The 27,189-nt window shown below is 48.1% G+C and overlaps 1 pseudogene; it reads left to right on the forward strand.

The window, feature by feature from the left end:
* The first annotated feature begins 11,979 nt into the window (after positions 1 to 11,979).
* LOC130028319 (40S ribosomal protein S4, X isoform-like) lies at positions 11,980 to 27,189 on the forward strand (annotated as a pseudogene).

The following is a 27,189-nucleotide window of genomic DNA, read 5'->3' on the forward strand; positions in this document are numbered from 1 at the left end:
TCAGGGCTGGGAGGCCCTCGAGAGCTTCAGAAGGGGTGCTGGCCACCTGGTCATCCCGGGCCCTCCATAAGGTCCCCTGGGCACTGCTAGGAGTGATCTCTTACTATCACTGAGTGTGGCCCCAAAACAAAGATGTAATTACTGGAGATTTAATTACTCACCAGTGGTCAATGATTTCATCAATGGGTTCAATGTGATGAAGCCACCTTAGAGACTAAACCAGGGTTGAGAAAGCTCTGAGGTGATTCTGAGAAACATACTGAGGTGTTAGAAGGGTTTGTCCCCAGCACCCTCCCCCTGCCACACGCACCTGCTACCTTGCCCTATACATCTCTTCCGTGGGACTGTGACTTTATCATAAACTGGCAAGGACAAGTAAAGTATTGCCTTGAGTCCTGTGATGCATTCTAGAAAATGACTGAAACTCAAGATTATGGTTGGTTGGTCAGAAATCTGGGTGGGAACCTAGGCCTATCAATGGTCCCCTGAAACAGGAACAATCATGTGGGATTAAGTTCTTTTTTCTTTTTTCTTTTTGGGTCACACCAGGCAATGCACACAGGTTACTCCTGGCTGATGCACTTAGGAATTACTCCCCGCAGTGTTCGGGGACCATATGGGATGCTGGGAATCAAACCCAGGTCGGCTGCGTGCAAGGCAAATGCCCTATCTGCTGTGCCATCGCTCCAACCCCTGGGACTAAGTTCTTAACCTTGTGGGACCTGAGTATAGATCCAGGTGGGCAGCACCAGAAATAGACTGAACAACTACATACCCAAGAGGTATCCAGAGTATTATTAAATAATCGGTGGATGTGAGGAAAACTCCTTCAGAATGTTTCTTTTTGTTTGTTTGTTCTGATTTGGTTTGGTTTTGGCTTTCAGTCCACACCCCACAGTGCTCAGGGGTTATTTCTGGCTCTGCTCAGGGATCTCTCCTAGCAGTGCTCCAGGGATGTATGTGGTGCTTGGGACTGAACAGGAGTCAGTTGCGTGCAAGGCTGGTATCTTGTCTGTTGTACTATCTCTCCAGCTCCAACACCCTCAGATTGGATGTCAAGAACTGTGTATAAGTACAGCTCAGAGTCCTCTACCCCAAATCTAGGGGTTGCACAGGGCAGCTTCCCCACTCATTCAACCTCCCAGGTACCTCTCCACTTTCCCACTTCATCCTTAACTCATCTGTGTAGTTGTTCAGGTGTTTCCTAATTTCCTTCTCAGTGCCCGTCTAAGCCAGACATTAAAAACCTGGTCTCTTGGTGCTGGAATGATAGCACAGTGGATGGGGCATTTGCCTTGCACGCAGCCGACCCGAATTCGATTCCCAGCATCCCATATGGTCCCCTATACAGGGGAGTAATTCCTGAGTGCATGAGCCAGGATTAACCCTATGTATGGCTGGGTGTGACCCCCACAACAGAGGGAGTAATTACTGAGTACATGAGCCAGGATTAACCGTGTATGGCCGGGTGTAACCCCCCCCCCCCCCCCCGCACCCCCGGCAAAAAAAAAAAGAAAAAGCAAGACCTGGTCTCCACCACAGGAAACTTCCATCGAGGGAACATCACTCAGAAACCAAACAAAGGAACCACACACACGCCCAGAACAGAACTCCCTAATCTATTAGTGGACTGTCTTGGTAGAGGTGATGCCCCACTTTTAAAGGGTTCAAGATGGAAGGAGGGTTGACCCAGGAGAGGAGAGGTCAGGGTATTTCAGGCAGCTTTGAGAAATGCACCCATCCGCCAGCTGAATCCAGGCTCACAGAGTTTTCCACCTGGACAAAGGCTCACTCTCAGCTCTCCACATCTGTTCTCATTACCAGCAGAGCAGCCCTCCAAGACTCAGGCTTGACTTTCTGCCTGCCCTGCCTGCAGCCCTCTGCGATTTCTCTTCCTGATCTGTAGGCTCGCCCTCACCCTGGTCTGTAAAGTTCTCTGGCTCTTCATTTCTCCTCGTCTGTCTGCCTGGAATTTCCTGCCCTGCCTTGGTTGATGTGACCAACTCCTATTCATGCTCCGCAGTGACTCAGATGTGACTCACAACTGACTTATTGCCCAAAGATCCCCACCCACTTGCCCTCACCTCTGTGTACACAGATTCCAGGCACACAAACTGCCCATATTTACAAGCTTCCCTCCTGCTCTGGCGAGGAGGGGCCAGCCTCCGCCACCCACCACAGCAGGACTGTCAAATGGCAAATACCAGTCCCGGCCCAGCCCCAGCCCGTCCCAGCCCCAGCAGGCTGGGAATGCAGCCCTCTCACCCTCTCCTGCTCACTCTTTTTTTTTTTGACTTTTTGGGTCACACCCAGCGATACTCAGGGGTTACTCGTGACTCTACACTCAGGAATTACTCCTGGCGGTGCTTGGGGGACCATATGGGATGCTGGGAATCGAACCCGGGTCTGCTGTGTGCAAGGCAAGAGCCCTACCCACTATGCCATCACTCCAGCCCCTCCTGCTCACTCTTTTTTTTTTTTTTTTTTGCTTTTTGGGTCACACCCAGCGATGCACAGGGGTTACTCCTGGCTCTGCACTCAGGAGTTAGTTACTCCTGCGGTGCTCAGAGGACCATATGGGTTGCTGGAAATCGAACCCGAGTTGGCTGTGTGCAAGGCAAACGCCCTACCCATTGTACTATCTCTCCAGCCCCTCCTGCTCACTCTTTACAGTTGAAAAATGAATTCCCAGAGCCGCAGAAATTGGGCAGCAAGTAAGGAGCTGGCCCTGCACACAACTGACCTGGGTTCGATCCCCAGCACTGGTGTAGGCAGGCAGGCAGATAGGGAAGGCCCCCTCCCAAGGCAATGTCTGTAAATCTCCTAGGAAGTAATAGCCCTGACCTTAAGGAGAACTGATGCCAGTCCATAAGGGACCCTGAGGAGACTGGATCCCCTCTCATACTGAAGCTCTATCAGGAACAAAAGACCAGGAAAGGAATTTCAAAGACCATCCCCACTCCCAACTCTAACCCCTTGACAACCTCCTTAGCAACGGACTTTGACCTAGGTAGAAGCCCCACTTGGGGGCAAGTTTGGAGAAACCCTATAAAGGTCACACCTTTAACAAAGGAAGGGCCATGATATGCTGCCCGAGCCCGTGTGCTGCTTGTGTCCAGGTGGCCGAGCATATGTGTCACCCGCATCTCCCCTCTTGAGATGTGTACTTTTCATGTCTAATGCTGGGATGTGTGTAGGGGCTTTCTCCGCCCCTGGAGAAGCCTGGGTTCTCTCTTGAGCATGTTACTCTCCACTCTCTCCCACTTTCTCTCCCTCCTTCCCTTCAAAACCTCCAAATAAAAACTGTGTAATTTCACTGTTCGTCTACTCCCGAAATTCCTTTCTGCGAGGGGAGACAAGAACCCAGTAATCGTGGGTCCTGGGTGGCAGAGGCAGATGGGGAGAAAGTGACCGTCTTTCTCCTCCCCACTTCACAGTAGCCACCCATGGAGCCCACTGACATCTGCGCCACGTAGAGTCCCCCCAAGCCCACCAGCAGTGATCCCTAAGCACAGCCAGGAGGAAACCCTGAACACCTCTAAGCGTGAGCCAAAAAAAAAAAATATATATATATATATATATATATATATAAAGACCCTATGGGAGCCAGAGAGCTAGTATAAGAGTTGCAGTGGTTTCCTTGCATGTGTCCATGCCCAGTCTGATCCCCAGCACAGCCAGGAGTAGCCCCTTAAGCACTGTTGGGTCTGACCCAGCCCCACCCCTTCCAAAGAAACAAAACAGAACAACCACAGCAAAAAGACTTACAGCCGAGACAAATGGGTATAAATTTGCCCTCCAACACCCCTCTAAGAATATGCATACGGGGCCGCAGCAATAGTACAGCAGGTAGGGCATTTGCCTTGCATGCGGCCGACCGGGGTTCAATCCCCAGCATCCCATATGGTCCCCCAAGTACTGCCAGGAGTAATTCCTGAGTGCAGAGCCAGGTGTAACCCCTGAGCATCGCTGGTCGTGATCTCCCCAAAAAAAGAGCAAAAAAAAAAGTGCATACATATATTTGGCTCCTTTTAAAAGCTGCATAGTAACAGTTAATTATATTGGAGGTCAGCAAAGATGAGCCAACACCTAAAGAAAGATGCGCAGCACCACCTGTTCATTTGCTACCACCCAGGGCAGCTTCTGGCCTGTGGCAGCTGAGCTGCATAGTTGTAGCAGAGGCGCCCACAGCGCCTAAAATGTTGGCTCTCGGACTGTTACCAAACACTCATGCCAACCGCTGCCATGCGTGGCTGTATCACACTTTATTTTTCTAGTCCTCTATTAATAACATCTGAATTGTTTCCATTTGTTCTGTGTTACAAACAATTCCACAAATTGGCACTTTTTTTTTTTTTAGCATTATACCAGTCCATGACCACAAGGGGCAAGAACAAGGCCAAATGGGAACAACTTCATGTGTCTGCACAAAGATTTCCTTTAGAAGGACCTATGGGGGCCCCAGAGCGATGGTCCAGAGCCATAGCACAGTTGAGGGGTGGCACTTGTCTTGCAGACAGCCAACACAGATTTGATCCCCTGGATCGCATGTGGTCCTATGAGCACTGTCAGGAGTAATACCTGAGGGCAGAGCGAGGAGGAACCCCTGAGTATTGCCAGGTGTGTTTCCCTCCCCCCTAATAAAGAGTCTAGAGGGGCTGGAGAATTGCCCAATCGGCTGAGCACAGGCATGGCATGAGAGGCACAGGTTTGATTTCTGGCACCACATGGTTCCCTGAGCACTGCAGGGAGCAACCCCTGAGCAGAGAGTAGAGTCCCTGGAGTACCAAAACCAAAAAAGGTAAATTAACTTAAATTTCATTTCAAAGGGAGGACACGTCCCTTCCATGCATGAGGCCCTGAATTTAGCACCCTACACCCATGGTCCCCGAAGACAGCTAGATGTGGCCTGGGGGGGGGGGTGCTGCAGCATCACACTGCCACCCCCAGGCACCATGTTTGCACTGACAGACCAAGTATTGCCCCAAGTGGCCCTGGGCCCCGTGCCCACTGGAAAGATAGCACAGAGATTAGGGCACTTATCTTGCTCGTGGCCAACTCCAGTTTGATCCCCAGCACCATATACAGTCCCCTGAGCCTCACCAGAAGTGATCCCTGAGCAGAGTCAGGAGAAAGCTTTAAGTACAACTAGATGTGGCCCCCAAACCAAAAAATACATATTAACAGACTTAGAGGCCCAATGGGTGACTTTGGAATTATGAGCAAATGCCATAGCCACTGAGGCAAAGATCTGTGCAGAAAAGTCTGCCTGAAACGGGACTCCCCAGCTCCTCCAAGTGATACCAACCCAGCTACGTGGTTCTGATAATCTGGTGCTTGGGTCTGGCAGTATTGGGGTGAGCCTGGACAATGCTGAAGGCTGAGGGAAGGATATGTGGTGCTGGGGATCAAACTTGGGACCTAGCCTTCCACCCACTCCAGTCCTTTGAGCTAATGTGGGCCCTGGAAAGATCTTTGACCATAACAAAGAACCAGAATATCCACCAAAGCACCACAAAATATACCGCAGAGTCCAGAATGAGACAGAAGCCAGGGAAGTTAGAGAATTAAAACAAACAAACAAACAAAAAATGGCAACCCATGGCCTTACTCTTGATGTTGGGATATAGAGAACAGGAGAGGAGAGGAGGGTAGAGAAGGGGAAGGGAAGAAAAAGGAGGGGGGAGGGGAGGGAAAGGAAGGGGAAAGGAAGGGTTGGAAGAGTGGGAAAGGAAAAGGAGGGGAAGGAAGGGGAGGAAAGTAACAATCACCCTATGCCAGGTTTGTGATAGTGTGTTGGCTACTCTGCATAGAGTTCAGTATTATAAATTCTACTTTTTTTTTTTTTGCTTTTTGGGTCACACCCGGCAATGTACAGGGGTTACTCCTGGCTCTGCAACTAAGGAATTAGCCCTGGCGGTGCTCAGGGGACCATATGGGATGCTGGGAATCGAACCCAGGTCAGCCACATGCAAGGTAAACATCCCACCCGCTGTGCTATTGCTCCAGCCCTGTAAATTCTACGTTTTAAATCCCCATTATAGCACGGGCATCAGCTCATCAGAAAAGATGTGAACCTTAACTAACCATTGCCACTGAGAGCATGGGAATGGCAGCATATCGTGCTGCCTGGATTTAATTTTTGATTTAGTCTTCACAGTAATATGCCACCTGGCAGCCAAGAAAAGCAACTTTGAGGAAAAACATCAACCCACATAACATTTCTCCTCTTTCAAGTCAGCTGTGGAAATTATCTCCTCTACTCAGAGCCTCCATCACAACTGGAGAAGCAATGATTGGAACTTGTGGGGGTGAAAAAATCTCAGACTCAAGAGATACAAATTTGCAAGTTAAAGTTCTACCCTAGCAGGGTTTTCTCTCCAGGGAAGACCTCCTGGGGCTCCGCAGCCACGTGAAAAAGACCAGCAATGCCATTAGGAATTAGAAAGATAAATTAATCCACAGTGAGTACAGCATCACTCTCACTGAAATGGCAAGTTAAAAAAAGACAGAAAATAAGAAGCGTTAGCAAGAATGTGCAATTTAGAGTCTGGAGAGATAGCACAGCGGGTAGGGCGTTTACCTTGCACGCGGCCCACCTGGGTTCGATTCCCAGCATCCCATATGTTCGGTCCCCTGAGCACCGCCAGGAGTAACTCCTGAGAGCAGAGCCAGGAGCAACCCCTGTGCATTGCAGGGTGTGACCCAAAAAGAAAACAAAAATGAATGTGAAATTTAGAACTTTCCTATATGGATGGCAGGAATGTAAAATAATGCAGCTACTGTGGAAAAGTTTGATAGTTCCCCAATAAGGTAAGCATGGTTACCTACTTATCACCCAATTGATAGGTCATAAGTCTCTTTGGTATATACTCAAGAGAAATAAAAAACATGTCCACACAAAAACTTGGACATAAATATTCTTAGCAGCATTATTCACAATAGCCCGAACTTGGAAACAAGACATACCCACCAACTGATGAAAAGATAAACAAAATGTGGTAGCTACCTATGCAAAATAGGCTATTATTCAGACATAAAAAAAATGTTACTTGGGGGGCTGGAGTGATAGCACAGCGGGTAGGGCGTTTGCCTTGCTTGCAGCTGACCCGGGTTCGATTCCCAGCATCCCATATGGTACCCCGAGCACCGCCAGGAATAACCCCTGTGCATCACCGGGTGTGACCCAAAAAGCAAAATAAATAAATAAATAAATAAAGTTACTTGGAGTATATAATGTATTTCAGAATATATAATAAAGAATATTATTGCACAATATTATTCAGGTAAAAAGAATATTGGGAGGCTGGAGGGATAGTACAGCATTTGCCTTGCATGCAGCTGATCCAGGTTTGATCCCCAGCATCCCATATGGTCCCCCGAGTACCACCAGGAGTAATTCCTGAGTCAGAGCCAGGAGTAACCCCTGAGGATTGCTGGGTGTGGCCCAAAACAATAAATAAACAAATAAATTGTTCAAAGTTGTCTTAAAAAAAATAAAATGATATTGTGAGCTGAGAGAGTATAAGGTGGAAAAACAGACATATGGTGGGGCCTAGTTTAGTCTCTGGAATCACATGGTCCCCTAAACATCACTGATATAGACGTGGAGGTCTCCGAGCACTACCGGGTGTGACCTTGGTCATCCCTGACACGGAGCATTCTCGGGGCTTTCCACTGAACCACAGACCTAATTGGTCAAGAATCACCAGGAGTTCTGAGCACCACTTGGAAATCCCCACCCCCAACACACACACACAGACACACACATATGTACACACACGTGCAAATACATACACAGAATGAAATACTGTACGTGCTACAACACTGGTAAGCCTTGCAAAGATTATGGTGAGTGAAAAGAACAGACACAAAAGGCCACACTTATAACTTCCTGATTCCATTTTTAAGAAATATCCAGAATAGTCAAGTGTGGACACTGAAGAGCAGGATAACGGGATGGAATGTTCTAGAATTAGATGGTAGAGCTAGTGGCACAACCCTATGAACAGAATTAAATAAAACCCCTCCAACAGGTCCCACCCTTTCGAAGGGTGCGTTTTATGATATGCGGATGAAATTATTCTGCTGTACATAGTCATTGGTGGTTTCGCTTAACATTTCTCCCAAGAATCTCCCAGAGCAGAGCAGGGGTGAACACGAGCTTCGTTTACTTCGTTTTGGTTCCTCGTGGTGCCTAGCTAATGCTGCTAGTTCTTTCTTTTCTTTTCTTTTCTTTTCTTTTCTTTTCTTTTCTTTTCTTTTCTTTTCTTTCTTTTCCTCTTTCTTTTTGGGTCACACCCGGCGATGCTCAGGGGATACTCCTGGCTCTGCACTCAGGAGTTACTCCTGGCAGTGCTCAGGGGACCATATGGGATGTTAGGAATCGAACCCGGGTAGGTGGTGAGCAAGGCAAACGCCCTACTGCTGTGCTAACGCTCCAGCCCTGCTAGTTCTTTTCTGAACAAGTCCACTCAGCCCTGCTGCTGGGTCGGGGTGGGTGGGGGCTGCTTCCCATCCCTGCTCTCCCCTGCAGCCTCCACACCGCACTTTGCATGCAGCCTGCCACACCCAGTGCCCTGATGCGGAAAGAGTGTCACAGACAGACAGACAGACAGACACAGAGAGAGATGAGCCTCAGTCTTGAGAAGCCAAATTTTGTTCTTGATTCATCTCTTTCATAACACGTCTGCCTGATACTCTGTAGCTGTGTTTCAAAGGAGCCACGCCTGGCAGTGGTCAGGGGTACTCCTGTCTCAGTGCTCTGGGATTCTTCCCAACCTCGCTGGGGACTGGACCTGAAACCTCCTGCAGGCATAGCCAGGCACATCCTGATCTGGATGTTCTCGTTTAAATTTTCCTTCTCCTTCCCTCCTTGACTTCACCAATCCCTCCACTTTTTCCTTGGCTCACCATTCTTTTTGGTACCGGGCAAAGCCTGGGCTCTGAGGTAGGACCTGTTCCCACCTCTTTGTGCTGACTGATATCTGGCTGATGTGCCCTGGACCATGTGCCCTTCCCTCACCCTACCCCCTATGCCTGGAGTCTGTCAGCAGCACCCCAGTCCCTTCTGACAGCCTGAAGCCTGTTCCTTGTCTCTATTTCAAAGTTCATGTTCGCTGGAGCCCAGCTCCTGCTAAACACACTGACCCCAGATTTGTATAAATTAAACCCCATTCAAGTGTGAGCCCTGTGTGACTTTTTTTTTCTTTGCTATTTTTTTCTGGTGAGGGTCACACCCGGTAATGCTCAGGGGTTACTCCTGGACTCAGGAATTACTCCTGGCTGTGTTCAGGGGATCAGATGGGATGCCGGGGATTGATCCCAGGTTGACTGTGTACAAGGCAAATGTACTACTTGTTGTACTGTTGCTCCAGCCCCAAACCTTTTGCCCATAGTATGTTTATAGCAAAAGCGGGGCCCACTGGACCGGAGCAATAGTACAGTGGGAGGATGTTTGCCTTGACGCGGCTGACCCGGGTTCAATCCCCAGCATCCCATATGGTTCCCGAGCACCACCAGGAGTAATTCCTAAGTGTAGAGCCAGGAGTAACCTCTGAGCATAGCCAGGTGTGACCCAAAAAGAAAGGAAAAAAAGAGGGGCCCATAGGGGCCAGTGAGATAGTACAGTGAGTAGGGAGCTTATCTTGCACACAGTCATCCTGGGTTCGATCTCTAGCACCCTATATAGTTCCTTGAGCCCACCAGGAGTGATCCCTGAGTGAAGAGACAGGAATAAGCTCTGAATGTAGCAGGTGTGGTTAAAAAAAAAAATGAAACCAAAACAAAACTAAAACCCCATCAACAGCGACATGTAGAACACAGAGATTTAGTACCTTAGCTTGTATGTACTTCACCTGGGTTTTGCACCAAATATGAGGCCCAAGCACCACAATTTCCTGGGTGCAGAGACAGTTGTTATGTTCTGAGCACAGATGGGTGTGACCTAAAAACAAAGAAAGAAAGAAAGAAAGAAAGAAAGAAAGAAAGAAAGAAAGAAAGAGGGAGGGAGGGAGGGAGGGAGGAAAGAAAGAGAAAAAGAGAAGGAAAACAAGTGAGCTTGCGGGTGTTCTGGACCCTCTCAAGCTACCTGTCCCCCACAGGTTCCTTTGTCATTAGGGGAAGGAGAAGTGACGAACCTCAGTACTCCATCAAGTAGGGGGTCACTGGCTGTGAGGAACAGGAGCGAAGGGGCCCCAGATTTGATGGGAAGAATCGTGTCACAGAGAGTAAAGCCAAAGGCTCAGACCAAGAGGGAACCCGAACTGGTGAAAGGTCAGCCTGAGGTCGGGAGCCAGGGAGGTGGGGTACAACTGAGGCACTGGCTGGGGATGGGGCTGCCCTTTGACCCTTACAATTCCCTTTCCCCCCATCCTTCCTTTTGTGACTGTGGCTGCTGTGACTGGGGTCACAAACACTTGGTTATGATTTTCCCCGGGGGAGGGGGGGAAGGGTGGTGACACATGTTGGGGGCAGGGCTGGCACTCGCAGGGCCACACTTGTTCCTTTGTATAGACGGCTCAGGCCACCATGGGGCTCCCACAATCTCTGTGAGGCACAATCCTGGCCCCAGGCTGGCGCATCTTTTTCAGGGCTCACTGAAAATTATTCATTTATTTTGGTTTCTTGGGGCCACACCCTGTGGTTTGCAGGGTCTACTCTTGGCTCAGTGCGACGTGACTCCTGGCAGTGCTCAGGAGATCATGAGGTCTGGGGGACAAACCCAGGCCTCTCTCATGTGCTCAAGCCATTGAGCTATCTCTCAGGTCCCTGGAGCTTCCACACATTAGTTGTGATGAGGGAAAACATGGGCAGAGCACCAGGGATAGCTGCTCTGGGGCAGCGCCAGGCGTCCCGGCCAACAGTGGGTGTGGTTGGCTCCAGGGATCAAACTCACGGCCTCAATGTAGTATAGGTATTCATCGCCACCTGAGTCAGGCCCCAGAATCGTGGTGCAAAACGTGAGCTTAGGGCACAGGGTTCAAAATAAGAGGGATAAGGATAGAAAGATAGAATAGCAGGTAGGGCGCTTGTCTTGCTCACAACCAACCCAGTCCAATCCCTGGTACCCCATAAGGTCCCCCAAGCATCATCTGGCATAATCCCTGTGTGCAGAGCCATGAGTAAGCCCTGAGCACAGCCAGATGTGGCTTCCCCCCCCCCCCCCAAAAAAAAATAAAATAATAAATCTATGGGTATCTTTTACTGTTTTTTTTTTATTGGGGGGGGGGTCATACCCAGCTAGTGCTTAGGAATCATTTCTGACTCTACACTAAGGAGTCTTTCCTGGAGGGACTTGGAGGATGATACGGGATGCCGGGGATCTAACCCTGGTCAGCCGCGTGCAAGGCAAGCACCCTACTGGCTGTCCTATCACTCCAGTCCTTTTGTACTTTTATGTACTTTTTTAAAAAATCAAGAGGGACCAGGAGTAGTTCAGTGGTTAGGGCATCTGTGTGCCATGCACTTGACCCAAGTTTGCTTGCCTCTACCACATGGACCCTTGAGCATTGCCAGGTGCAGCTGTGAAAGCCACTGAGCACTGCCAGAATGACCCAGGCAATCCCTGATACTACAGTGCTGGAGCAACAATATTTTATTTATTTATTTATTTATTTTTCTTTTTGGGTCACACTCAAGCGATGCTCAGAGGTTACTCCTGGCTCTACACTCAGGAATTACTCCTAGTGCTCAGGGGACCATATGGGATGCTGGGAATTGAACCCGGGTCAGCCACGTGCAAGGCAAACGCCCTACCCGCTGTGCTATTGCTCCAGCTCCTGGAGCAACAACTTAACCTCAGGTTCTTGCATTGAGTGGCCGGGAAGGCCCCGAAAAAATAGATAATAATCAAAGGAAGATGATGGGACCATAGCTCAATGATAGAGCAATGCATGTGTGAGATCCTGAGTTCTCAGCACCAGAGAGAGAGAGAGGAGAGAGAGAGAGAGAGAGGAAAACTATTAGTCTTGGTGAAGGATGGAGGAAGACAAGGTCCAGCAACAGAGGAACCGGGTGAAGTTCAAAATCAGGAAACAAGTGGCAGACTGGGATTGGCAAAGGAATCTGAAAGGTGAGTTCCCCAAAGGGGACAGTGTTTGGCAACCCCGGAGGGGCTGTTACCACTACACCTGATCCCAACTAAACACACTACATTTCATCCAGGTCACATCTCAAGGTTCACTGAGGCCCAGGAGATGGTTCAAAGGGCAAAGTAGGTGCTTTGCATGCTGGATCCTGGCTTCTAGTTCCAGCACTGCATGGCCTCCAGAGCACCACGAAGAGGGACCCCAAGCATTGGGCTGGAAGTAGCTTCAAGCCAACTTTGGTGTGACCCTAAAACAAAACAAGTTTGGGGGACTATATATGAAATACAGATAGCGCAGAGAAGTGTGGGTGAAACTCGGGCCTGGTAGTTGAAAGATAGCAACTCTAAGCATTTCAGAACCCGGTTTGTTTTTCATGGGGTTGGGGGTGGGTCACAGAACAGAATCAGGAATGTCCGTGAGCACCCCAGGGTGTGGCCCAACCCTCCCACCCCCCAATCATGGCCCCATGGCTCCCTGGAAGAAAACTTTAGAGAAAGAGGGAATCCTCCCTTCTCACCCAGCCCCACCACCCCAAGAAAGGCTCCGAGCCAGGCTTTTGGAGAAAGGACAGCGGGCCCACTTGTGGGGCCAAGTTTACAGATGCTCTCCTGCAGCTCGAGTCAAAGTTTGACCCAAGTTATAATTCATCTACTCAGATTTTGGGTTCTTTCTTCCTTAAAGGAAGTTCTTCAAAAGGAAAAAAAAAATCAACCACAGCGTTTACAAAAGCGGCTGTGTTGGGCATAACGACAAGGATCTGTCAATAAGAGAATTAGTCATTAAAGTCATGTTACAAAAAAGAAAGAAAAAAGTCTAGGCTTCTGCCCCTCTCCTCCCTCTTGGGAGGAAGAAAAATATCAGATAGTTGGTGAGCACTCTAGGAATGGAGTATATATAAATACATATCACAAATCACAGCCATCCTGTTATTCGTCGATTGCCTCGAGCAGGCCCCAGTAACGTCTCCTTCATCCTAGCCTGAGATTTTTTTAAAAAGTGCCGTATTCAAGGCTCTTTCAGAGTTAGGAGAATGAGACCCTTCTTTGTTACTGGTATTTGGCATATTGGGTACGCCACGGGGAGTTTGCCAGACTCTGCCGTGTGGGCAGGTTACATTTGGTAGCCTGCCAGTTTGTCCAAAGTAGGAATGAGATGATAAGATGTCACGCGGCTGCAACTGCGGCCGCACGCTTGCGGGAGCTGGCTTTTATAGTCTCTGAGTCTTGGCCATTGATGGGATTACACAGCGCCAGGGGGCCAGTTGGTGGGTGTGACCCCCGCCTACTGGAATTTGGAGGATCTGGGTGGAGGATGCTCAGCCCCGATCCAAGTAGGCTTGGAGATCTCAGCCCCGGGACCCGCGTGGCTTTGTTCCTCTGCCGGTACCTTCATGTGTGCAGAGAGTGGTCTCAGCATGGTGGTGGTTGGTTCTGGAGGTCTTCGGCTGCCGGAGCCCTGGTCGGGGCGGGGAGGAAAACTCAACCCGCTTCCCTCCAAGGAGAGTCTCCTGCCCCTGTGCCTGGCCTGGCTGTCCTCGCTGGGGCCCCTTGGAGGGGAGCGGGTTGAATTTCCCTCCCCGCCCTGACCAGGGCTCCAGCAGTCGAAGACCTCCAGAACCAGCCACCCCCATGCTGAGACCACTCTCTGCACACATAATATACATATATATTCAACTTATTGGAAGTTGTTGTTTTTGTTTTTGTTTTTGGGTGGGGGTGGGGGTGGGGAGAGGTGCTTGAGGCTTACACCAGTGCCCAGTAGGCTATGTTCGAGGCAAGCGTCCTGCCCGCTGCACTATCTCCTGAGCTCCTTGTTAGCAGTTTTAAGTCACTAACGGTTTGAGACTGGTGCAGCTTGCTTCCCTTACCCTGATTTATAGACTCGCGCAGACCAGCCTTTGCAGGAAGACTTGGGGAGATGAGGCTGATGGGAACAGCAGAGAATCCGGGACAATCGAGACCAGTGTGTCAGCCTTTTCCAATCATGGCCCCCCTGCTAGCACCTTGGCCCTAGTGTCATGCTATAGTCCCCCATTTATGTGACTTTATTTTGACTGATGGCCACCTTGGAATATCCTGGGAACAGGCTATAGACCCTCCAGTTGAGAAATAATGATCTCGAGTCAGGAAGGGGATGTGGAGTTACAAAACTGCACAAATCACTGAAGATGGATTTGTAGAAATTCTACAAATGAGTTGAATGAATTTCAATGCGTTTGAATTTAAATGAATCGGGAGGCTAAGAGAGAGGAGTTGGCAAACTACAGGACCCAACATGCTTTGCATTTCCAAGGGGAAATGATCCTGCTCTCCCTCCCCAGAGGAAGGAAGAAGGAAGTAGGCTGGAGGATAAAATAGATGAGGGGGGAGGAATTAGAGGGGTGCTGGCTTTGGACTAAGTGGGAGTACATAAATCTTGCCAGAGGACTATATTCACTAGCCTGCCATTGTGTTGTTGATTCCAAATGTATCCTTTCTTTGATGTTGTAATTGATTGCTTTCTTGTGTGACCAACACAGTGGCCAACACCACTGACTTGTCTGTATTCCATTAAGGCAAGTGAGTAGGGCACAGAGAGGAAAGGAAGCTGGGCGAGATGAGACTGCGGAGGAAGGAGCAGGCTTATGACAAATCTTGAAAACTGCGCTAGGGAGTTGCAGAGATGAGGAACTAAGTAGCTTGGGTTTTGTTTCTGCTTTTGGTTTGGGGTCACATCCTGCAGTGCTCAGGGCCTACTGCCAGCTCCCAGGAGTGACCCAGGACTGTGCTGAGAAGTCCCTGGCGGTCCCAGGGGTTGAGCCAGGGTCGGCCGTGAGCTAGGGAAGTACACAGCAGCTACGCTTTCTTCATCACTCCATCTCTGGGTTGTGCCTTTCCCAAGCAGCACTCAGGGGCCACCCTGCTCATTCATTCACGGCCAGGTGACGAAGGCCCTTCAGTGCTAGGAGCTCAACGCCAGGCCAGTGCACAGAAGGCATAACTTCTGTCCTTTTTTTTTTTTTTGCTTTTTGGGTCACACCCGGCATTGCATAGGGATTACTTCTGGCTCATGCACTCAGGAATTACTCCTGGCGGTGCTTGGGGGACCATAAGGGATGCTGGGAATCAAACCCGGGTTGGCCGCGTGCAAGGTAAACGCCCTACCTGCTGTGCTATCACTCCAGCTTAGCTTTGGTCCTTTGAGCTATTTCCCCAGTGCCCAGACAAGGTCTATATGTACAAAGAGAACAGGAGACTGACTAGAGGTCAGAAGGTCAACTACAAATTGTGAGCACAGCGATCAAACTCTAAAGCGGAAGGTGACAAGCTTTCTCTAAAGGACTGCGTGGCCAATATTTTTAGGCTTTGCTTACCATTTGAAGGGGCAATATGTTTTTGGAAAAGATTAATTTCATGAAATGGTGCCTGAAGACAAGATGATAGTTGACTCTTGAAAGATATATTCCAAGTAAGGGCTGGAGCGATAGCACAGCGGGTAGGGTATTTGCCTTGCACGCAGCCATCTGGGGTTCGATTCCCAGCATCTCATATGGTCCCCCCTGAGCATCGCCAGGTGTGACCCAAAAAGCAAAAAAAAAAAAAATTCAAGTAACCTTCTCCTTCTAGGAGAGAAAATCCCACAGGGAAAGCACTTGCCTTGTACGCAACTGCAGTCAACCTAGATTCAATTCCCGACACCACAGAGGATCCCATGAACACCAGCAGGAGTTATCCCTGAGCACAGAGCGAGGAGTCAGTTTGAATACCACCGGGTGTGACTCCAAAACGAAAACAAAACAAAAATTTTACCAAAAAATGCTAGTAGAGGCGGGAGCAGGAAGCAGAAAACTTGGTCCATGAATTGCAGTTTGCCTATTTTTTCCCTAAAGTCATAATAAAATAGCCACTATTTATTGACTCCTACCGTGTACCAGATATATGCATATATGAACTGATTTCTACAACCTTGCAGTGGATAAAAGGTAAGTAGTAGCATTATTATGTATTTAATTTGTACTTGTCACACCCAGCAGGGCCAAGAAGTTACTCCTGGCGCCATGTTTGGGGATCACCTCTGGAGATCAAAGAACTTGAACCATGTGCTTCAGGGGATCAAGTTCTTCATACCCTCTCCCTTGTCTTGGGTGGTATCATTTTTTATTATTTTTGTTATTTTATTATCTCTTATTTTTTATATTATTTCATACTGAAACAGACAATGTGAGATGTTGAGAGAACCTGTCCAGAGTCAAATGAATGTTATGTGGCAAAGTCAGGATTCAAACTCAGATCTGACTTTACAGCATATTTTTAATTTTTTTAAATTTATTTTGGTGGGGGTATGGTGCCACCAGCAGGTCAATCTGTACCTGTGAGGTGAGTGCATCAGCAGCCTGATGGCGCCTTCAGACTTTCAGATACGCCCAAATTGCTGCTGTGCCTTTGGCCAGACCCCAAAAGCTTGGGGCAAAGTTTACCAAGAAAGTAAAAGGCCAAAAGTTAGGTATGTGGGAGACACACCCACAAACCACCTCCAGCTCAGCTATATAATGGAGGCATGGCCTCTCTGGTTCCTGATTGAACTGCTTAATGGCCATGATCCCAGAGACTCAGAAACAAATCTCAAAACCCAGCAGCTTTTGGCAGAAATGCGTCCGGTCCCTGCAGTAGGTTACCGGTGCTGGGCCAACCCAGGTGGGAATAGGTTTCGTGCCTTGGTCTGTTCCCCCTGGAGGCCCAATGGCCGCCATCCTCCAGAGGCCACTGGACAGTCAGGTTTGGGCCCCCAGTGATGAGACACGTAGGGCCTCACGGGATGGGGGTGGAGCCGGTCCTGTCCTCCCCACCCCAACGAGACCACAAGTCATCGCCCACTAACGGCCTCTCTGGCTCTTGATCAAGCTGCTTAATAGCCATGATGCCAGAGACTCAGAAACAAATCTCAAAACCCAGTGGCTTTTGGCAGAAATGCATCCGGACCCCGCAGTAGGTTACTGTCAGCGGGCCACCCCAGGGGGGAAAGGGTGTTGTCCCTCCACCTGCTTCCCCCTTGGCGGCTTGGTGGCCGTCATCCTTAGGAGGTCACTGGACAGTCAAGTCTGAGACCGCAGTGGCGAAACTTGTTGGGCCTCACAGGATGGGGGTCCTGGTCTCCCCGTCCCAATGAGACCCCAAGTCATCGCCCATGAACAGCCTCTCCGGCTCCTGATCAAGCTGCTCAACGGCCGTGATCCCAGAGACTCAGGAGCAAGTCTCAAAACCCAGTGGCTTTTGGCAGAAATTTCTCCAGATTTAAGTGTTAAAATTTCGGAATTTCAAAATCACATGGCCCTACTGCAGCCACACGACATCATATGTTGTTCATAACCAACAATAGAACATAAATTGTCTACTGTTGCCTTTTCAGCAGATCTGAGTGTTGGGGTAAAAAACTCAAATAATAATGATGGGTCTGGTGTTGAAATATTGAATGTGATCAAAGTAGAGAGAGAGTAATGTGGAAATCATTTGCCCCACAGGCAGGGGGAGGGTGTGGGAGGGGGGTATACTGGGGGTTTTGGTGGTGGAGAATGGGCACTGGTGAAGGTACGGGTGTTTCATTGTATGACTGAGACTTAGACCCGAAAGCTTTGTAACTGCTCTCACGGTGATTCAATAAATAAAATTATAAAAAAATGAAAAAAAAGTAAGGTGGAGTTCATGCACAATTCAATCAGCTAATCGGTGGCTGAATAAATAGTAGTACTCCTACATAAAAAAAAAATTATTTTGGTTTTGAGACAGCTCAGATAGAGAAGGGAGCACCAAAAAAAGGGTGTTGGGAGGATCCTCCCAGGATGGGAGATGCATGCTGAAAGTAGACTATAGACCGAACATGATTGCCACTCAATGCCTATTTTGCAAACCACAGCACCCAAAAGGAGAGAGAAAACAAAAGGGAATGCCCTGCAACAGAGTCAGGGTGGGATGGGGGGGATGGGGAGTGGGAGGGATATTGGGATCAGTGGTGGTGGAGAATGGGCATTGGTGGAGGGATGGGTACTCGATCATTGTATAACTGAAACCCAAGCACAAAAATTTGTAAGTCTACAACTGTACCTCATGGTGTTTCACTAATAAAAATTTGAAAAAAAAATTATTTTGGTTTTGGGGTCACACCCAGCTGTACTCAGGGCTTACTTTTTTTGCAGCCAGGGGTCACTCCTTTTGGGGCTCAGGAGACCATATGGGATGCTGAGGATCCAGCCCAGTTAGCATGTGCCAGGCTGTTAGCATACTACCTGCTGTTCTCTCCAGCCCTATACTTAAATGTTGATCCCACGTCAACTCCTGCAGACTTCTGGCAGAGAGTAGAAGTGAGGTGATAGAGCACATTCGTGAGGTCCTGTTTTTAGTCTCCAGGACCACATGTCCACCCCTCCACCCCTTACCCTCGCCACATACCGCCTGGAGTGACTTCCAAACAATAGCAATAACTACAGGAGGAGGGAGATAATTCCTTCCTTCCTTGCATGACCTGCTCTGCTTATGCTACAGAAGCAGCACTAGGAAGTCCAAGACAAACGCAAAACAATTCTTATTTCTACAGAGATTTGTTAGCTTTTAAACCTATGACTGGATGCCCAGGACGAAGAGTGATTTATTCATCAGCCCACGGAAATGAAACACTGGAGTTCTCTCATCTCTCTGGCCCTTTCCTTTCTAAAAGCATCCAGAGAACCCTCTGATCCTTTGAGCTCATAGAAACTCCCTAACTTTACCCTCCAGCGCGAACACACACAGAGATCCTGGGAAATGATCTAACTTAAGCTCCAGGGCTACTGGCTTCCTGGAACAGGGATTTTGTGTCTAACTTTGTATTTCTTACAGAAATATGTGAGCCTCAGGCCTCCAAGCATGGATCCGCCCTTAGGTGAATGCTTTTCACAGTCGGGCCTCATAAAAGCTGTTTTTAGGAACACTAAGGGCTAGGGAACCCAGTTTGGGCTCTCAAACAAACTAAGAACATAGGTGCTGCCTTCAGAGTCACAGACATGCCAATCCAAAGTCCTTCCCCACTGTGTTCATTCACTCTTCACTCCAGCTGTTCACAGCCCATTCCCATTAACATGAGTTCTGGAGGGGCCGGAGAGGTCGCACAAGGGCTAAGGAAACTACCTTGTTTGCTCTGCTTCCACAGCCCTGATTTGATCCACCTTATATGGTCCCCCAGGCACTCCTGAGCATAGCCCCCAAAGCACAGCCAAGTGTGTACCAATCCTCAACCCCAAGTAAAATAAAACCTGCCCTGCAGACCAGAGGTTGGACAGGGTTAAGGCATTTGCCTTGCATACAGCCCACCCTGCTTCAATCCCCAGCTCCAACATGGCCCCAGGGCACAGCCAAGAGTGACCCCCTGAGCACCACCAGGGGTCATCCAATACCCCCACACGTACCCCAAATAAATATTCTCAATTCATTCTTCATTTTCTAGCAAGGAATTACTTTAAATGATAATAAATAAGCAAATAAATTGACAATAAATTAAAATCAGCCCTGGGTTCTGCTGATTCAAGATTCTGGAATTCAAGATAGACTCCCAGCATTTCGATGCTCCTCTCCTCAATCCCTCCATGGGCTCTAATGACGAGGTGGGACAACCTGGTCCTGATGTGGCTGGGGGAGTGATTCTGTGCATTAAGGGAGCTTGGCGGGAGGCTGAGCTGGGAGGACTTCCAGGTCTGGGCCCAGCAGCAGGCCCAGCTTTGTCTTCACTGGCCCAGGTTAACTCCAACTCTGGGGAATAGCTTGTTTCATATTCACTCAAATCATAGGTGACTCACAAGTAGCATGTCCCTATTGTGAAATGGGGGACTCTGATTACTTACTCAAGTAGGCCTTGTCAGTCAGATCCATAGATCACACCTAGTCACAGGCCAGGGACCGGGTGAGTGAGAGCTTGTGGTGACTCAGTGATGGGCTGAGTGTCTGTCTCACCACTATCAGTTTTCTAGCAGCTAGTGCCATTCTGACTCATGAGGCATCCAATAAAAACTTTAGACCAAACCATTTTTCTATTTAATTATTTATTTTTGGTGTCAGGTTTCCAACCCAGGGTTCACACAGGCAAAGTGAATGCTCTATTGCTAAATGACATCCCTACTGCCCCAGTAAAAACTTAGATGAAGGAGAGATTTGTTGTTCTTAGAAGACAGAAACATTAGGGGCTGCAGTGATAGTACAGTGGGTAGGGTGCTTGCCTTGCACATGGCCAACCCAGGTTCGATTCCTAGCATCTATATGGTCCCTGAGCACCGTCAGGAGTAACTCCTGAGTGCAAAGCCAGGAGTAACCCCTTTGCATCACTGGCTGTGACCCAAAAAGCCAAAAAACAAAAAAAATAGAAGAAGAAGACAGAACCATTAGGGCCAGAGAGACAGGACCAAGGGTAGGGCACTTACTTGCCTTGCCTGTGGCCAACTTGGGTTCAATTCCCAGCACACCATATGGTTACTCATTTCTACCAGGAGTGATCCCTGAGTGCAGAGCCAAGAGTAAGCCCTGAGTGTAGCTCAAAAACAATAAATAAATAAATAGATAAAATAAAATCGAAGAATCATTTATTCTAAGATGACTCAGCATTCTTTAGGTCCAGTTACCTCAAAATGAACAGCAACAGCCAGTTGTATCAAAGCTTCGCGTTAAAAACAAATAACTTCAAAATGGAGTCTCGGGGCTGGAGAGATAGCACAGTGGGTAGGGCGTTTGCCTTGCACGCGGCCGACCCAGGTTCGATTCCCAGCATCCCATATGGTCCCCTGAGCACCACCAGGAGTAACTCCTGAGTGCAGAGCCAGGAGGAACCCCTGTGCATCGCCAGGTGTGACCCAAAAAGCAAAAAAACAAAACAAAAACAAAACCAAAATGGAGTCTCTTGTGTTAAGCTCCACATCATCAACTAAGAGTTAATACTTTATTAGAGTATTATATTTCAGTGCCCCATTTTTAACCAATTGGAATTATGTGGTCAATACTATGAGATAATCTGCCAGTTAATACCCAGCGTCCTCTACAGAGAAGACTCTTAGCGCCACTTAGCAGCTCAGCAGTAGAGCACTTGCCTTGTATGTGTGTGGTTCTGTGTTTAATTCCCAGCACTGACAAAAAAAAAAAACCAAAAAACCTGAAAACTGGGGGAAATGCAGCATATTTTCAAAATGATAAATGTTAACATATTACCTAAACTACAATTTTTTTTTTTTTTTGCTTTCTGGGTCACACCTGGCAATGCTCAGGGGTTACTCCTGGCTTTGCACTCAGGAATCACTCCTGGTGGTGCTCGGGGGACCATATGGGATGCTGGGAATCGAACCCGGGTTGGCCGTGTGCAAGGCAAACGCCCTACCCACTGTGCTATTGCTCCAGCCCCTAAGCTACAATTTTTTAATTACAATTTTTTTTTTAAAAATAGATACCTTGTCACAACTGGAACTTGGGTTTTTTTGTTTGTTTGTTTTTTTGTTTTTAATCTTTTTAGATCACACCCTGCAATGCACAGAGGTTACTCCTGGCTCATGTACTCAGGAATTACTCCTGGAGGTGCTCAGGGGACCATATGGGATGCTGGGAATCAAACCCAGGTCAGCCGTGTGCCAGGCAAACGCCCTACCCGTTGTGCTATCACTCCAGCCCCAACAACTGACACTTTTTGCCAGTAAATTCCTTGCTTGCATCTGCCTATTAAAGTTTTTCCGACATGCTCTTCAAGCCCGTGCTCTCCCTTGAACATGTATCTCCTTGCTTGTGTCTTGTTTCACTTGCCTACTTCTACTCTGAACAAGCCTGTGTTTCTTTTGAACATGTTTCCCCTCTTTCTCTTTTCTCACATTTTTTCTAATCAAGTTTCATTTAATAAAAATTACCTGGAAAAAGGAGTTTTTCATTTGTACAGCTCTTTGAAAGTCCTTCCTAACTGCTAAGTAGAATGCTACCTGGCTGATGAATTGTTGAACAAAACCAATGAGATTTTGGGGCTGGAGCAATAGCACAGTGGGTAGGGCATTTGCCTTGCATGCGGCCGACCCAGGTTCGATTCCCAGCATCCCATATGGTCCCCCTAGCACAGCCAGGAGTAATCCCTGAGTGCAGAGCCAGGAGTAACCCCTGTGCATCGCCAGGTGTGCCCCCAAAAGCAAACAAACTAAAAAACAAACCAATGAGATTTTTCAAAGGATAGCCTGACCTGGGCAACGCCAAGCACCAGGAATAGCCCCTGAACACCAAGTGTGCCCCCACCCCCACCACACACACACACACACACACACACACACACACACCAAAATTAAAGATCTTTACTATGTTTACCATTGATTTTTATTTTTTAGCAAACTTTATCTTTGGAGACCGTGTGGGTGGTGTTGGGGGCTGGGGGGGATACACTATTGCTAAACTAGTGGGATTCTCTTCTCTGGATTTCATGCGAACCACACGTAAGCCTTCTGTTATGGCTCAGCAGCTTCCGACTCCCTCCTTTCTGTTCAGTTACAGGGCTTTTTTCCAGAGACGGTTTGAACTCCTGCACGGATAGGAGGATTTGTGCAATCTTGGGTGGCACACTTAGAATGGAAGCTGGCCTCGGGCGGGAGGGCTTGCTCATCTGTGTGGGGTGAATTCCACTCATATCACCGACAGAGAGAGGGCTTCATTGTCTGACTTTTCTCAGAGCAGGCCATCCCCATCAACCCCATTTTCTGTCCAAGAGGAAGTGTGAGATTTGTAAGTTGGCCTGTGATATGTAGCACCGCAGAATTAGGAAATGCTTTCATGAAGAATCTGGTGGCTTCTGGAGATAAAACACAATGCCCAGAGGGAAACTGGGGATCTAGGGATCATGACAACTGGGCTCCAGTTTTGGACATATCACCCATACCTCAAACAGGCCTCCTCCACCCCCAACCCACCGTGCTAGCCGAGTGCAGGTTTTACTGGATGTAGGTAGCACTATAGTACTGTTCTCCTGTTGTTCATCGATTTGCTCGAGCGGGCACCAGTAACGTCTCCATTGTGAGACTTGTTACTGTTTTTGGCATATCGAATACACCACAGGGAGCTTGCCAGGCTTCGCCGTGCAGGCGGGATACTTTCGGTAGCTTGCTAGGCTCTCCGAGAGGGACGAATGTAGGGAACTGAGAAAATCCTCTTCTGTCAAGGCAGCGCCTTGGGAAATGGTCCATCGCCATCATGGAGAATTGAATGCAAATGAATCAGGAGTACTTGGGGGCTGTGGTGCATGACTGGGACCTTGAAGGGTATTCTTGAAGACGTAGATCTTGGGGTTCCACGTCAGAAATTCTGATCCAAGGCTGCAGCTCAGCCTTGTATGTGTGGGGTTCTGAGTTGTATGTGTGGAGCTGCAAAAAAAAAAAAAAGAATCTTACCTGGTAAGTCTGAGAGAGTGTTTAGGGACTCTGAAGATTTAAAAAAAAAAAATTTGGTGATACCCGGCATTGCACAGGGGTTACTCTTGGCTCATGCACTCAGGAATTACTCCTGGCGGTGCTCAGGGGACCATATGGGATGCTGGGAATTGAACCCGGGTCATCCACATGCAAGGCAAATGCCCTACCTGCTGTGCTATCACTCCAGCCTCAAGACTCTGAAGATTCGACAAAGTGCCCCACAAGTATCACCAAGATGATTCTACAGCAAGTGCCCGCCCCCCCCCCCCCCCAGCACATTTAAAGGAAGGCAGAGAGTGGTTCATAAAGGCAGGGGCCAACTGATGCTATTTTGCGTGAGTTTTTTTGCAATGTGGGAAGTTGAATTCAGGGTCTCCCACATGAGGATTATGATCCAATACAGAGCCACGTCCCAACCTTTACAGCTGATTTTTCTATTGCTGTTGTTTGGGTTATTGATCTATTTCTGTTTTTTATTTTTTGAGAAGCGTATTTAAAGTTTGCTCCTGGCTCTGTGCTCAGGGGTTACTCCTAGCTCTGTGCTCAGGGGTTACTCCTAGCTCTGTGCTCAGGGGATTATATACTGAGCCAAGAATCAAATCTGGGTGCAAGGCAAGAGCCTAAATAAAATCCCATAATATCTCTCTGGCCTCTGTTTGTGTTTTGGGCTACACCTGGAGGTGCTGGGGTGGAGGAGAGACCATATTGGCTGTTGTGGACCCAGCCCTGGTGCTCTCTCTCATCCTGGACAGCTGAGGGGTTTTATTTTATTTTGTTCATTAGTTTTGGAGTCACATCCAGTGATGCTCAAGGGTCAATGCCAGGGATTGAACCTGGGTTGGTTGCAAGCATCCTACCCTCTGTCTTATTGCTCTGGCCTGGAGAGCTGAGTTTTAAAGGAGGAAGACACAAGGAAGGATTTTATAAAGAAACCTCCAGCGGCTGAGGCGCTGAATGGCCTGTCTCTACCTTCCACTTAGAGAAAATGAAGGCGGTGAGGCGTGACTGCCGGACTTCCTGCTCTACTTGGACTGACAACTTTATCTCCATTGATAAGTGTCAGCAGAGAATGAAGTATGCTACCTGCTGGTGAAAGCTAGCCTCCTCTGGGCCCTCTCCTGCTCTCCTGCATCCTCCCCGCTGCAGACAGACAGACAGACAGACAGACAGTCTCTCTCTCTCTCTCTCTCTCTCTCTCTCTCTCTCTCTCTCTTGCTGTCTATTCTTGTTACTCCTGGCTCTACACTCAGAAATTACTCCTGGCAGTGCTCGGGGGAACCATATAGGATGCTGGGAATCGAACCGGTTGGTCTCGTGCAAGGCAAACGCCCTACCCACTGTACTATCGCTCCAACCCCCCTCTCCCCTCTCTCTCTCTCTCTCTCTCTCTCTCTCTCTCTCTCTCTCTCTCTCTCTCCTCTAAGCATAATAGTTTCTCATCCCCCAACAATCAGAACATTTCCTTTACTCTGGGTTCCCTGATACTTACCAACTTTCAGCTCCAATTCATTTCCATTCAAAGTTTATTTAAACACAAAGAAAAAAAAAGGAGGGCTGGAGAGAGAGAACAGTAGGTGTGGCACTTGTCTTGTAAGTGGCCAACCCAGGTTTGATCCATAGCATGGGGTACCTCGGGAGTGATTCCTGAGCACTGCCAAGTGTGGCCCCAAAATAGGAAACAATGAAAGAAACAAAAGGCCTATGTAACTAGTACATGTCTAATATAAAAAGATTCAAATCTGAGAGGGGAAAGGCCTTCATATTAGAATCACTTGCTCTAAAAATACTCTTCACACTTCTCAAAAGGGCAACTCAACACATTTTGTCACGAGAATGTAAAGGCTTTGAGGGTGTGGACCTGGTTTTGGCGATCGTGACAGAAACAAGGATTCTCAACAAGCATGTACACACTGACTAGTGTATCATCCATATCATACGTCACCCACAATGATATTAAGAGCCTGATCTCCACCCGGGTTTTATTTAATAGCCAAAAAGGGAACTGGAGAGAAAATACAGGGTTCAGGTGCCTGCTTTGCACATGGTTGACCCAGCCAGGAATGATCCCTGAGCACAGAGCCAGGAATAAGCCCTGAGCATCAGCAGGTGTGCCCTCCCACACAAAAACAAAACAAAACAAATGGCATCATGCACCATTATATATACATCATTGAGAACAAGATTAGTATGTTCTGATACTGCCTTTCTGTGGAAAATATACTACACGTAGATTTGTAGCTGCTTTGGATGTGAAAAAAAAAACCCATAATTTACTTAGATTGTTTTCCATTTTAAATATTAAGGGACCAGGGAGATGGTTTAAAGGGCTGGAGCACAAGCTTTGCCAGGAGCCTGGGTTTCAATCCTCAGCCTGGCACGGTCCTTTACACTGTGATTGCCCCCAAGCACAGGTGACTGTAGCTCGAAAACAAAAGACTGAGATAAGCATCTTCGTATCTAAAACTTTTCCATGTGTCATTCTTAAATAGGACAAATAATTTGCAATGGAATTTCTGTATCCAAAAAACAGTCAGGGGCTGGAGTGACAGTACAGCGGGTCGGGCGTTTGCCTTGCATTCAGCCGACTCAGGTTCGATTCCCAGCATCCCATATGGTCCCCTGAGCACCGCCAGGAGTAATTCCTGAGTGCAAAGCCAGGAGTAACCCCTGTGCATCGCTGGGTGTGACCCAAAAAGCCAAAACAAACAAACAAACAAACAAAAAAAGGCAAAAGTAGGGACTGGAGCTATAGTGCAGAAGTAGGGTGTTGACTTTGCATGTGGCCAACCCATATTTGATTCTTAGCACCACATACGGTCCTCTGACCCTGCCATGAGTGATCCCTGAGCATAGAGTCAAGAGTAAGCACTGAGCACTACTGGATGTTCCAGCCCTACCCTCAGAATATATATATATATATATATATATATATATATATATACAGAGAGAGAGAGAGAGAGAACTTCATTAAGACTGATGGCAAGATCTGTACTGATATGACCTACCTGGCAGGTTTTTGGGATATCATCTGGAATGATAGCACAGTGGGTGGGGCATTTGCCTTGCACGCAACTGACCTGGGTTTGATTCCCAGCATCCCATATGGTCCCCTGAACACTGCCAGAAGTAATTCCTGAGTGCATGAGCCAGGAGTAACCCCTGTGCAATGATGGGTGTGATCCAAAAAGAAAAAAAAAAAGATGGGAGAGAATTTCTGGCTGATACATGACATTGAAGGACACTTTGCTATTCATTGTAATGTTCCGGAGGAGGCAAAGGACAAGTTATGCAAAGTAAGGAAGATCTTTGTGGACACCAAAGTAATTCCTCATTTAGTGATGCACAATGCTCGCACCGTTCACTGCCCAGGTCCTTTCACTAGGGTGAATGACACCATTCAGATTGATTCAGAAACTGGCGAGATTACAGGTCTCACCCAATTTGAGATGGTAACCTATGCCTGAAGACTGGCGGCGCGAATCTGGGAAGAATTGAACTGATCACCAATAGATCCTGGTTCTTTGGATGTGGTCCATCTGAAAGACGTCAATGACAATAGCTTTGCTACCTACCTGTCCAACATTTTTGCCAGGATAACAAACCACAATTTTTTTTTCCCTGAGGAGAAGCCTTGCCATTGCTGAAGAGAGAGACAAAAGATTGGCAGCCAAGAGGGTGAAATGA

The sequence above is a fragment of the Sorex fumeus genome, unplaced genomic scaffold (genome assembly GCF_029834395.1).
Source record: "Sorex fumeus unplaced genomic scaffold, SorFum_2.1 ptg000003l, whole genome shotgun sequence".
NCBI classification, from domain to species: domain Eukaryota; kingdom Metazoa; phylum Chordata; class Mammalia; order Eulipotyphla; family Soricidae; genus Sorex; species Sorex fumeus.